The sequence below is a fragment of the Dermochelys coriacea genome, chromosome 11 (assembly GCF_009764565.3).
Source record: "Dermochelys coriacea isolate rDerCor1 chromosome 11, rDerCor1.pri.v4, whole genome shotgun sequence".
In the NCBI taxonomy this organism is placed as follows: domain Eukaryota; kingdom Metazoa; phylum Chordata; order Testudines; family Dermochelyidae; genus Dermochelys; species Dermochelys coriacea.
The window spans coordinates 31,606,323-31,619,503 of NC_050078.2; the positions used below are offsets into that span (position 1 = coordinate 31,606,323).

The 13,181-nt window shown below is 40.2% G+C and overlaps 1 long non-coding RNA gene across 1 annotated transcript in view; it reads left to right on the forward strand.

Annotated features, from left to right (window-relative positions):
* The first annotated feature begins 5,155 nt into the window (after positions 1 to 5,155).
* The window catches only part of LOC119863685, a 35,095-nt gene continuing 27,069 nt past the window's right edge, over positions 5,156 to 13,181 (forward strand). Inside the window, exon 1 of the long non-coding RNA XR_005295706.2 lies at positions 5,156 to 5,704. This is a non-coding gene — a long non-coding RNA (uncharacterized LOC119863685). The remainder of the gene's footprint in view (positions 5,705 to 13,181) is intronic.

Genomic DNA, 13,181 nt, shown 5'->3' on the forward strand with positions numbered 1-13,181 from the left:
CAAATCAAAATTAAAAAGCCTGACTAGAATACTTTTAAACAAGTAAAAGCAGTAGTGGATGAAAAATAATATACCTCCTCATCAGTCTTTTAAAATTTCATTTAAGCATGTTGTGTCTGTGCAAAGAACAATTAACAACGAATGTGACATTTGTTGTTCCAGCAGCTTCCCACGTCTATCTTTGGGCTGAGGCAGTGAGGTACCTGATCCCAGGAAGCCTCCCAATATGTTCATGATGATTGTTACAAGCTGTGCAAATGTACTGTCTGCATAGCATTCAAAGCTGCATACATTCTGAAATCCCTGAAGTTTGGGCATATGCTTTTTACGCTTAAATTATCGACAGTTTTCTATAAAAACAGGCACTAAACTTCTTGCAAATGCTTCTGGCTGCAAGGCATATACAGTAGCTATCTGCCTGCCTACCTAATCTATATATTTTAGATATTTGTAGGGTACCAATCACCTTGGTTTTGATTCAGATTTTATTCTTTGTATTAAGTATTTACCTGAATCTCAGTGTGTTCACTGAGCCACATTTGGGCCTAGAATGCAACTTCCATCAAAAAGTTAACTCACTAATACAAAATACTGTATGAGCAAACCTTTAATTTTCAAAGCCTGTATATAGGCTAGACATATAAGGCTGCAATAATATATTTTTAGATTTACCTAGCATCTTTCACCTGAGGATTTCATTGGAAGCATCAATAAAGACATTCAGACCCCTTTAAGTATTACTCATTTTTCAGATGGGTAATCTGTGGTATTGAGAAATTTGGTGATTTGCCTAATTACATAGCTAGTCAGTGGAAGGGAAAGGATAGAATCCAGGATTCAAAATCTTAGCCCTCCTTTTCTACCCACTAGCTCCTACTATTTCCTCTACTAGAAAGAATATGATTATGATTATAATTTATAATTATAATTTAATGTCAGACAAAATTCTTGGTCAAGTAGCTGGCATGGGGCAGGGGTTATATTGATTTCTAGAAATATTTCTAAATATATTGATAATGAACAACATTTCATATTTACAAAAAGAAAAGGAGTACTTGTGGCACCTTAGAGACTAACAAATTTATTTGAGCATAAGCTTTCATGACTACAGTTCACTTCATCAGATGCATTCAGTGGAAAATACAGTGAGCTGTAGCTCATGAAAGCTTATGCTCAAATAAATGTTAGTCTCTAAGGTGCCACAAGTCCTCCTTTTCTTTTTGCGAATACAGACTAACGCGGCTGCTACTCTAAAACATTTCATATTTATACATTCAGCATAATATCTTGCACGGTAGCATGACTACTCAATCTTTTATTGTCAATGTTTCAGTCATCTAGTCATAATATACAAAGAAGGATGAGTGGTTTTGTTCACCAGAGGGAAGCATCTCTAAACCAAGCAAAATAAATGAACAAACAAACCCTCCCTCCCTACTTGCCTTTCATTTTTTATGTAGTTGCTTCTGAGGGAAGCATAAGGAATTCACTATCACATGCCTTTTGGCTGCAACATCAGAGCTGGCGGGTGATGCTTATTTGGATGAAAGAAAAATCAGGATTTGTGTCATTTTAGTATTATTCACCGTGGGTGAAATTCACGCAGTGACACTAGACTTGCAGAAAGCTCCCAGTGCAGCCAAATATCTGGGATTCCTCTGAAAAAGGGGATGGGCATACATCTTGCTTGCTGCTGAGATGGGATCTATGTCAACTCCATGTAGCCCAATATTTAGGGAGTGGTTGGTGTGCATTGGGTGACTGAACTGAAATTCACTCATGGCAAGTGTCAGTACTAGTGAATATTGAAGCAAACAGTGAGCCATATTGAACATGGCAAATCCAAATTCATGTTTTGAGTGGAACAAATCTACATGGGAAATGTTTCCATTATTTGCTCAGCTAAATAAACTTTCTTCTACAGCTGAAATGAAGAAGTGCATTTTTCAAGTGGCAGAAAGTATTGGGGTAAATATAATCAAATACATTTAGGGCCCCATAAAAAACCTGCTTTGTTCCATGCTCGCACTCCCTTGCATTCAGAGTGGCACCACCACCCCCCGCCTTCCCAAGATATTGAGTGCTGGAAGAATAGCCTTGCCTCTACCCTCATGCTTGACCACACAGGGCTGGAGTCACACCCTTCCCACTTGAGCAGCCAGGAATGGCCCAAAGGCTTCATAGGAGGGCTCAGAAAATAGTTGGAATAGCAGGCAGCAAACATTCAGTGCCCCCGTGAGGTCATCAGCTGCTGTTTTTTGGGGGGGGAGGGGTGCTTGGTTGTCTGTCTTTTCCCAGCAAAGGCGATTTGAGTGACTGTGAGGTGGAAATAGTGCTTGAACCACACAATGGAAAGAGGTGGGAGTAATAAAAGGTGGGATTATTTTTTTTAATTGGGAAATGGGGAAAAGTGATTCACCAGTCCTTGCTCACTCCCACTGAATTCAGTGAGAGTTTGGGGAGAACAAGGACTTCAGGATCAATTCTCAATCTGGGCCAGATTGTTCTCTCCTGTGTGTCTAGACAAATCTGCAAGATAAGAACACAGAGCAAGAGAAACTTTGTCAGGTTTACCCTGAAGAGTTTCCAAGCAATTGTGTCTTTGAGGATGCCTAATTGGAAGAGTCTTCAGTCTCCCAATCCAGATGCTAAGTATCTGTGAGTCCTCTCTGCTGCCCTGATAGCATGTTGGTTAAGTTCCACATTGGCTGACCAGAAGCAGCTTCAGCTGGATCAGTGGGAGTTACTGCTGCTTGAAGAACCAATAACTCCTAATTAGATTTTTGCTTTCAAATCCAGATTCAGTGGGATGATGTCATGGATAGCATCTGGCTTCCTTCTTCTGCTCCTCCTGCTGCAGGATTCACTGTTGTCTGACCCATGAAACTCCAGCAGTGGAGCTTCAGTTTGGTCCCAGATGGGGGTGCAGGGTGATGGTGCCACAGAGCCAACACTTACCCCTCCACACTGTCACTGCCTACTAGATCTCAGTCCCACTGTTCACATCGGAATTGCCATAGCAGAGCTGACCAATGGTCCTATGTCATCTCCTAAAGTGACCAGCACTAGACTCTTCAAGTGCCTAAATCAATGTGGTGGATAATTCTGGGATGACCTGCACAGTTTCTTGCTAATCCCAGGTGCTAAATGATTGATTTATGCCCCAGCAGTAGTAGTATGGTCTAGACATATACCTAATTGTTTTTATATGTTTCTATATTGCAATGTCTGTATTTTAATTCTTACCTTTGTTTTAGGTATAAAAATATATTAGAAACAATTACAATGCAATGAATTAATAGAGTGAGATTAAGGTGGAGCAGTAGTGATAGGACAGTTCAGGATGAATCAGAGTTTTCAGTTTGACAGGAGTCTTATAGTGTGATAATTATAGACAGACTGAATAGAAAACATAACAAAAACTGGAGTAATAGCAGTGAAGCTAAAGTAATATTGCAAATGAATATTTTACAGTTGAACTAAATAGTATAGTTTACATATGCAGTCTTTTAAAATCAACTTTTGCAAGAATTCCTTTGGGTGAACAGAATTTACCAAGGAAATAACTATAAAATATTTCTTGCTACTTGAATCTGCATTTCTTATATTTTGCATCATTTTCTTTAGAGGAGACAATCCTCCCATTCTAACAGAATCTTATTTAGGCACTGCTAAGGAAGAATGATTTATCAACAGATATAAATCAAAATGACTGTTTAGCAGCACTTATTAGCTTGAAATGAGTCCTCCTGGAAACACAACAGCATTTAAACATGACATATCTATCTACACTGTCATACGGCATGGCATATCTCATTTAGTTAGTATGCCCGATTGTACGCGCCCTTTAGTCACTCGACAAATTTAGAAATTGAGAATAAGGAATCTTATGCCATGTTAAAGATAATCCTACTTCAAGTGCAACAAATCTATAGCCCAGCAAGTGTAATTCAGGATCATACAATTAGTTTTTAAAAGCATTAGTAATACACCATCTCAGTGTCCGAAGACTGAGCTGTTCCACATGCCATTCTGCAATGTTGCAAAGTTGTGTGTTTTTACCATGAGTATCACAACATTTTGTGTTTTTCTGGAAGTTCCAATGCTTGGAGTCATGTGAATACATCAGCATCTCAGCTTTTGTTTAAAGTTTCCAGCTCACATGGTTGCAGAGTACAGCAGGAAAACATGACCCCTAAAGGCATAGAAGCCAGAAGGCAATAAAGAGAACCCAGCGTTTTTGTAAATGCCCTGATTTTTAAGTTAATCTTATGGTTATGGAGACCTGACTCATGATTTTTGAATGTTTTGGCAACAAGTGAGATCAACAGTATTGCAATTGCTCACTGTGTCACAGTGCAATCTGAAGAGAATGAGAGAGCAAGGCCTACTTTGAGAAGGACCCATGGCAGGAGAATTTACTCCCCATGAAAACAGGCACAATTACATTAGTAGTATCTTTCAGGGATATACTTCAGGGGCCCTGTTCTCACACTAATGATACACCTGATGGGAAATCAATGGGAGTGTCTCATCCTCAGGACCTTTTAATTTTCATTGTAGTTTTTGTATGTGTGTTTTTCCCATTTCCCTCAGACCTGTTTCCAGCTTGGATTTACATGTCCAACATATCACATTACTGTCAATTGGGTTTTTAGTGGAGCTGGCTGAAAAATGGCAAACTTTTTTTTTTAATTGTACCCATTTTTTGGTCACTTTTTATCAAAATGTTGAAAATCCAAAATATTCTGCCAGCACTAGTTTTATTGTATTCTTTGCTAAGAGGTCCATGGGATATGGCCTAGAAATTAAAAAATCAGTATATTAAATTACATAGTTTTATTGTCCTTTTCATAGAAAATGTGCACCATTAAAGACCATATGTCCACCTATAGCGCATGGTTTAACCAGTGAAGCTAAGATATTTGTAATCGTGCTTGCATTCTGTAGTGTCACTTATAATTGAATGTGGTGGGAAGGTGCCCCACCCCCATGCCAGATTGGGCTACAACAGACCAGAGTGGCTGTGCAAGGTGGCAGCCTATCAGGGAGGGCCTGTTAGAGAGCCAATCAGGGCCAGTATTACAGCCAGCCAATCAGGGCTAGGCTAGGCCCTATATAAAGGCTGCCCAAGAAGGAAGTAGGCAGTCTCTTTCAGGCCTTCAGAGGGTGAAGTCCTGTCTCCTGCATGAAGGCACTGGCACCTCTTGCCTAGTACCTGCTGGGCTGTGGGCCCTGAGAAAAAGGGGCTGAAGGGGAAACAGCCCAGGGAGAGAGAGGGACAAAGGGAGAGAAGGAGGGTAGGAAGACTGCTGCTAAAGGGTCCCTGGTTGGGACCCAGAGTAGAGGGTGGACCTGGGTCTCTTCTTCCCCACCACCCTTGCACTTCTACCTGGCTGTTTGGAGTGGCCATCATGGATGGCACCAGACCCCCTACCAAAAGGGGGTATGTTTGGGGTGTGGTTGGCCATTGTGGCTGGGGCAAAGAGAAGGACTGCTGATAACACCAAACCCCTGGAAGGAGGTGAGACCGGAGCAGGGGGCATTGCTGGAGGGCAGTGTCCTGCAGAGTATGCTGCAAGCTGGGAGCAACGCGGGTTGAAATGCCAATCTAGGGCGAGAGACGGATGGGACATCACCGGCAGAGGTCGCTCTGCATGAACTGAGCTAATTACCGGAGTGAGCCACAGGAGGTGCTGCAGTGGTGAGTCCCAACCCCGTCACATTGGGCAATGCACTATGTTTATCAGTCTGCTGTTGACTCAGCTGTGTACAATAAAAAGCAATGAAACACTAAATATGCTAGCAGTGAAAATAAATACAGAATACACTAAACTTGGTACTAGTCCTGCTACCATTAATGGCAATAGCAAACATACCATTGACTTTATTGGAAATAGAGAATCAGGCCCAAGTCCCCAAAAGGTCTCCAACATAGGCTAATTGGAGAAGAAGTGCTATACAAGTTGTTTGGACACTGTAAGTATGTGTATTCTGAGGGAGCAGACACTCAGGTGGTGTAAATTGTCCTAGCTGTATTGACTAATGAAGCTATGATAGTTTATGCCAGCTGAGGGTCTGCCAAATATTAATACACTGTGAATTTAATTTTCTCTTCTGCCAGCACATCCCAGAGACCAGGGGCCTTGGTGGCAGATGGTCCAGCTGCCAGGGGGTTGCAGCACTTTCCAAAAGTGGGTGGCCACGGCTGTTGAGGGAAAAATAGCCAGGCTGGCTAGGGAATGCAGTGATTGATCCTGTCCCATAGGTAGCATTGAGCGGAACGGCTCCTATGCAGCTGCCACTGCAAATTAAGGCTGCTGTCCCCCAACATTAACTCTGAGAAAGCAGCAGTACAGCCACCACCACCTACTCCTTCAGAAATAAATACCACTGGGATTTGCACAGGAGGGATTTTGTTGTGGGGAATCCCTGGCTCATCACTTCCCTATGTGAGGCAAACCCCATGGTTCTGTTTCCTCCTTGCCTTGGAGAAGCTAATGTTGGGACAAGTTTTTAGCCTTGAGGATTCCTTATGCTTTCTAGGCACAAGGACTCCTTTGGTTCCCAGCTTTTATATGGGGGCCCATTAGGAGAAGGTATGCGTGGTCTTCTGCTCGTGGATGGTTCAGGGGCCAGGCGGAACTTAGCCTAAATGTGGATGCTAATTTCCCCTTTCAGGAAACAGGAGTGAAATATTACTCATGATCAGGGACTGAACTCCCATTTTGCTAAATACTTGAGTAAATAATGAGGGACAACCCTAAAACCGACTGACACTGTTGTTCATTTTTCTTGCATTCAGCCTAAAATTCAGTAGTAAATAGTAAAGAATTTTCTAATAAACTTCAGAGATAATATAGTCAGTAACATCAAAGTACATAATGTTTCCTACTAACTGGAACACTAGCCCCTTACAGAATAGTGATCTAGGCGCTGTGACAGTTTTCAACTGGCATATTGTTCCATGGTATGCTCAAATTATGAGAACATCCAAGATCCCATAGGGTGAAAAGTGTGTCCTCCTCTAGAGGTGAAAGACTACCAAAAACTTTGAGATGCAGACCACAACTGAACAGAAAAGGGGGGAAAATCAGTCTTGCTTAGCAATTTGCTGCGAAATATCATAGAATCATAGAATATCCTGGTTGGAAGGGACTTCAGGAGGTCATCTAGTCCAACCCCCTGCTCAAAGCAGGACCAATCCCCAACTAAATCATCCCAAGCCAGGCCTTAAAAACCCTCTAAGGAAAGATATTATGCCGTAGAATTGGTAAAAGCATCATGTGATATGACACAATTGTCCATTACCATTGACATAACACCATAGATGTGCACAACACTTTATAGACAAATACAATTGATAGGTTTCTGCCCTGTGAGGCTAAATGGCCTCAAATCCAGCAAGAGATGACAATGCACAAAGAGTTGGGGAAATGCAGACTGAGAAGCTGAGGGTAACAATGGGGAAAGGTCATAAAATATATGACTGTTATCACATACTTCTGTACTTGACCTTGAACTCATTGCAAGTCCCTTGATTTCAGCTGGAGCAGGATGAGACCCCTGTTAGCCTCTCAATATTTTTATTGAAATCTATTTAATATATTAAAATTTGAGGCCAGTGCTCAGGAAGAAGCATAAGAGTAATGAAGGCATCAACGGTGTGCATGAGAAATAGCTTCTTTCAGAGTGCCATATTAATGATCATACAAACAAAGAAGGAGTAATAGAAGAAAACAGTGTCTGTACAAAAGCCTAGGAGATGAGAAATAAAGAGAGTGCATAGGGGAGCCATCACTGAATGGAAGCCATTCACTTTGTATTGCTACTTATGCGATTCTGAGCAGGCAAAATGATGTTGCAGACCTATAGCTAATTACTTTGTTATGACAGAGGTTAGCAAGTGACTTTTTGAAGTTTTCTGTGAGTATTATGTCAGTGTTCTGATAAACTAATCAATTGCTTTTGTATTTTGGAATCACCTATTGTATTATGATGTCCCCATGCAGTTATTACCACATGATTCGCTAAATGTGTCTGCTGTTTTTAAGATCGATAGGGACTGTACATTCTAAAATGGGATAAACATGACAGTGTTATTTTAGTAATGTTCCAGAATCACCTGCTGCAGTTATTAACTATATAAAGATGTTCACTGAATATTAATGATCTCTTACATGTTTAAATACATCACATTAGAGGGAAAACCAAGCACCTACATATGATAGGAAACATAAGGCCAGCTTCTCTCATAGGATCTGATCCAAAGGCCATTGAAGTCAATGGGAGGACTTGCATTGACTTCAATGGGCTTTGGATCAGGGCTTAGAAAGCAGTCTTCAGTCTTCCCTAAATCATTACATGGTACAAGTCAGGATGAGTAAAAGGGCTTTAAATGCAAGTCTTATGCGGTTGAGTACATAAGGGCTTACAATCTTGTGATAGAAGGATAGGAGTGTTGTGTTGCATTCTGCATGAAGTCAAGAGCCAGGAGCTTTAGGGATGTAAACAAGCATAGCTCCAGTGAAGTAAGTCTAACTATGTAAAGAGGGAAGCATGTTATTGTAATATAGTCACTTTAAGAGTCACTTTAAAAGGCTATCATTCAAAAGCTTCTTTGTTAACACTGGTGTAAACTTGGAGTCATCCCATTTATTTCAATGAAATTTTCCCGGTGTATATTGAGAGATCGTCTATTTGGACTTGCTATGGGAAATGTGTGGCAGAAAGCTGTTTTACTGTGGGCTGTAAGGTGCAAGCCAGCCAATGTATAATGTCTGAATTGGACTCCTTCCTGCTCTGTCGGATGTTGCTTAGGGCACAGACAAGATTCTGTCATTCCTGTCTATCCTGCTGCTTACTGGAATCACTATCCTGTTGTTTTTCTATAACTTAACATTTTTACAAGGATAATTTTGTTGGCCTATTGCTAAAGCCCTTACCCTGGAAGGCCAGTGTGCTGCCTTTCGTATGGTCCCTACCGTTTGACCCGTCTGGCTTGGGTGGCCCTACCAGGAGTATCAGCAGCACTCTGTCATTGGAACACACAAGCCTTTCCACCAGGTCAAGGTGCAGTCCCCAGGGAAGGGGGACATAATGTAAGAGGCTCAAAAATAAATGTGTACTCAGTATAGACCTTTAAACAAATGCATTATTTAAGAAAAGTATATACACAATTTTATTGTTTTTAAATAGTTTAGTGTGTGTATAATTGTGATAGTTATACACTATATAGATGATTTAAATAAGCAATAAATTAATCTGTAAGAAAAGCTGCAGCTATAACCAATTTATCTGAATTTTGACTCTTTTGGTGGTTTTTGTTTGTGGGATGTCTACTAGCAGAGCTTGAGTCTGTTGTTTTAATGTTAAGTGATTTTTGTTTAATCCTATGCTCAGAATTTGAAATGTGAACGACATTGATTGATTGTGACTGTCTCATAAGGCATATTGTATCATTTTGAAGCATGAGACTGCATGATACAAATGGAAATAAATACAAACAGGAACCGTATGCGTTTATCCAAAGCTAGAATAGGACCAATAATATAATTGCAACTTTCTGAAAATATAGTTATTCTTCATATTGGCCTTTGGCCCACCTGGGCTGATTAATTTGCACATTAAGCTTTCAGTGCAAATCAAGGATCAGACTCTGCAAACAGTGACCCTTGCTATGGAATTGGACTTGTCACGTGGGTAAAGTTATACACTGGCATTAAATCAGGACCCCAAAAATGTAACAGGGGCCTGATCTAAAACCTATCAAAGTAAATAGAATGATTCCCATTGACTTCAATGGGTTTTGGATTGGGCACTAGGCAGCCATTCTGCTGCTAAATGAAACTGCACACATTTTATGTTCAGATATTTAATATCAATCTTGGGGTGGGGGAGGCTGGGTTTGCTTATCCCTGTGTTAGCGCAGCCTTCTCTCAATGACCAAATGTTTTAATTTTTTATCTTGCTCATTTTTTTCCTGTATTGATTTTTTTTTTTTTAATGCTGCAGTCTCAGTGAGACATTTTGGATGCACTTGACAATATGCAGTATATCATCTGGGGAAAAATTCTCAGCTTGAAAAAAAATTAGATAATTTGTATAATTTCGGAAACATTTGGCCATGGAATGGCAAACTCATAATTTCTTGAGGGTGGCCGTGGAATTTCCACTCCGCTTGAATTAGTGAATTAAGACCCTAAAAGGAGGAGTACTTCATTGTAGGTGGTGATGTGAAGCTGACAAGTAGTTTATAAACTAGGCCTACCCTGCTACTTGGAGAAGCTTTAAAACTGATTGTTTTAATACCAAAGTGACACCAGAGGGGGTCAAGTAAATAAATATGCATGCCTCACCAGTTCAAAATAATAAAATTCCAATGTGTGCAAGCCTGCTTGTTGAACATATGTCTGAGGCACGGCTAAGCCATCTGGCTCAATGTCAAGCATTTACACCAACTGCCGTCTTATACTACCTGACAGCAGAAAAGCTTTATTCCCTTGGTGTTTGGGCACAAATGGAGAAATATTATTGAAATGATTATCTGCATCAAGACTCAGATTTGGTTTGACATTTAGCTGGCTCTGTTTAATCCAAAGGGTTGTCTGAATGAATAAAGAGAAGGGTTCCTCCAGAAGAGGCTGCAAGCAGCCGGGGAAAGCCAAATGATTAATGAGACTGAAAGGCTGGGTGGACCCTACCCACCTCCACCCAGACCTCAGTGCCAACAACTGCATATGAAAGTAGTCAAAGCCTCTTTTTTTTGTGGCTTGTCAGAAAGATGCTCACAACCTCCGAAGGGCTCTTTTTTTGGACCTTAGGAAAACAAAAGAAACAGCTACATTACTTAACACATGTGTGTTCTAATTAGAAGTACTGTCTTAAAATACTTCTCGCTGAAGACATGCACATTAGTGCTGATCCTCTTCTTACTTACACCAGTGTCCATCAGGAATAACTCCACGGAAGCTACCAGAGTAACACTGGTGTAAGGGTGAGGAGAGTAAAGCCCTTTGTCTTTTACATTACATCTTCATCCCCCTCACCTGATGGCCTGTATGTGATGGCAGTTGATCAGAAACAAAAAGGTTATTAAGAACACAATCACCTTTAATTTTGTAAAGGTTGCCTTGATCTTTTTAAAAATATTTTTCCATAACATGGGATTTAAAAAACTATAAAATGTTGAACGAGTTGATTTAAAAAAGAAATTACTGTGGTACCAGACTTTCTTTGACCTCATGTGGTTTTTCAGGTTCAATATGACTGACAAATTTAGTTGACAGGTTTCAGAGTAGCAGCCGTGTTAGTCTGTATTCGCAAAAAGAAAAGGAGTACTTGTGGCACCTTAGAGACTAACAAATTTATTTGAGCATAAGCTTTCGTGAGCTACAGCTCACTTCATCGGATGCATTTGGTGGAAAAAACAGAGGGGAGATTTATATACACACACACACACACACACACACAGAGAACATGAAACAATGGGTTTATCATACACACTGTAAGGAGAGTGATCACTTAAGATAAGCCATCACCAGTAACGGGGGGGGGGAGGAAAACCTTTCATGGTGACAAGCAAGGTAGGCTATTTCCAGCAGTTAACAAGAATATCTGAGGAACAGTGGGGGGTGGGAGGGGGGGAGACATAACATGGGGAAATAGTTTACTTTGTGTAATGACTCATCCATTCCAGTCTCTATTCAAGCCTAAATTAATGTATCCAGTTGCAAATTAATTCCAATTCAGCAGTCTCTCGTTGGAGTCTGTTTTGAAGCTTTTTTGTTGAAGTATAGCCACTCTTAGGTCTGTGATCGAGTGACCAGAGAGATTGAAGTGTTCTCCAACTGGTTTTTGAATGTTATAATTCTTGACGTCTGATTTGTGTCCATTTATTCTTTTACGTAGAGACTGTCCAGTTTGGCCAATGTACATGGCAGAGGGGCATTGCTGGCACATGATGGCATATATCACATTGGTAGATGCGCAGGTGAACGAGCCTCTGATAGTGTGGCTGATGTGATTAGGCCCTATGATGGTATCCCCTGAATAGATATGTGGACAGAGTTGGCAACAGGCTTTGTTGCAAGGAAATAGCCTACCTTGCTTGTCACCATGAAAGGTTTTCCTCCTTCCCCCCGCCCTGCTGCTGGTGATGGCTTATCTTAAGTGATCACTCTCCTTACAGTGTGTATGATAAACCCATTGTTTTATGTTCTCTGTGTGTGTGTGTGTGTGTGTGTATAAATCTCCCCTCTGTTTTTTCCACCAAATGCATCCGATGAAGTGAGCTGTAGCTCACGAAAGCTTATGCTCTAATACATTTCTTAGTCTCTAAGGTGCCACAAGTACTCCTTTTCTTTTTGCGAAATTTATTTGAGAAAGCTAGACATATTGTCTTCTAAAACTAATTGCATGGGAATGTAAAGCACAGGGCTGAGAACAATGTTTTAGATCCAGAAAATATTTTACCTAAGAGCACTAAAGTGAAACTACTTTCATTTGTTCCGATGGAGTAGTATACTATACATTGTATAGATATATATTTTAACACTGATTGTTGATTTGAATTTGAAATTAAATTGGTGATTTGGGTATAAGAATGTTAGACATGATTTCCTCCCCACTCTTACTTTTAATTAAACTTTTTAATTGAGATTAAATGAATTCTAATGAACACAATTGGTAGCCTCTAATTGATTTGTTGCAGCAGCATAGTGAGTGATCAGTATGGCTGGCAGCATTTTGATATACTATCTTAGGATGTCAAACAGTTTACAGGTTATTTTTTGGCAGAGGTTAGTTATGAGCTGGAAACAATAATTTGTTTTTTGATTAGTAAACATCTTTAATATTCAGTGATCTAAAACTTAGTGTACCTGCCCAGTTTTCTTTTAGAACATATAACTACAAAGTTTTACTGGGTGTTCTGACTGTGTAAGAACTACAGGATTGGGCCCTGTATGTGTTAATACATATGGTATTGACAAACAACATGAGCAACATTCAGACAGGCAAGAAGAAATAGATGGAATTTTAATTATAACTAGAAAGGATGGAATTAATTAATTAATTGAGGTATACTTAATGTACAAACAAAACTAATCAGTTCTTTTACACACAATTCAAGGTTTTTATTCTCAATGGATCTTCCTTTAAGGGTTTACTTAAATAAATCC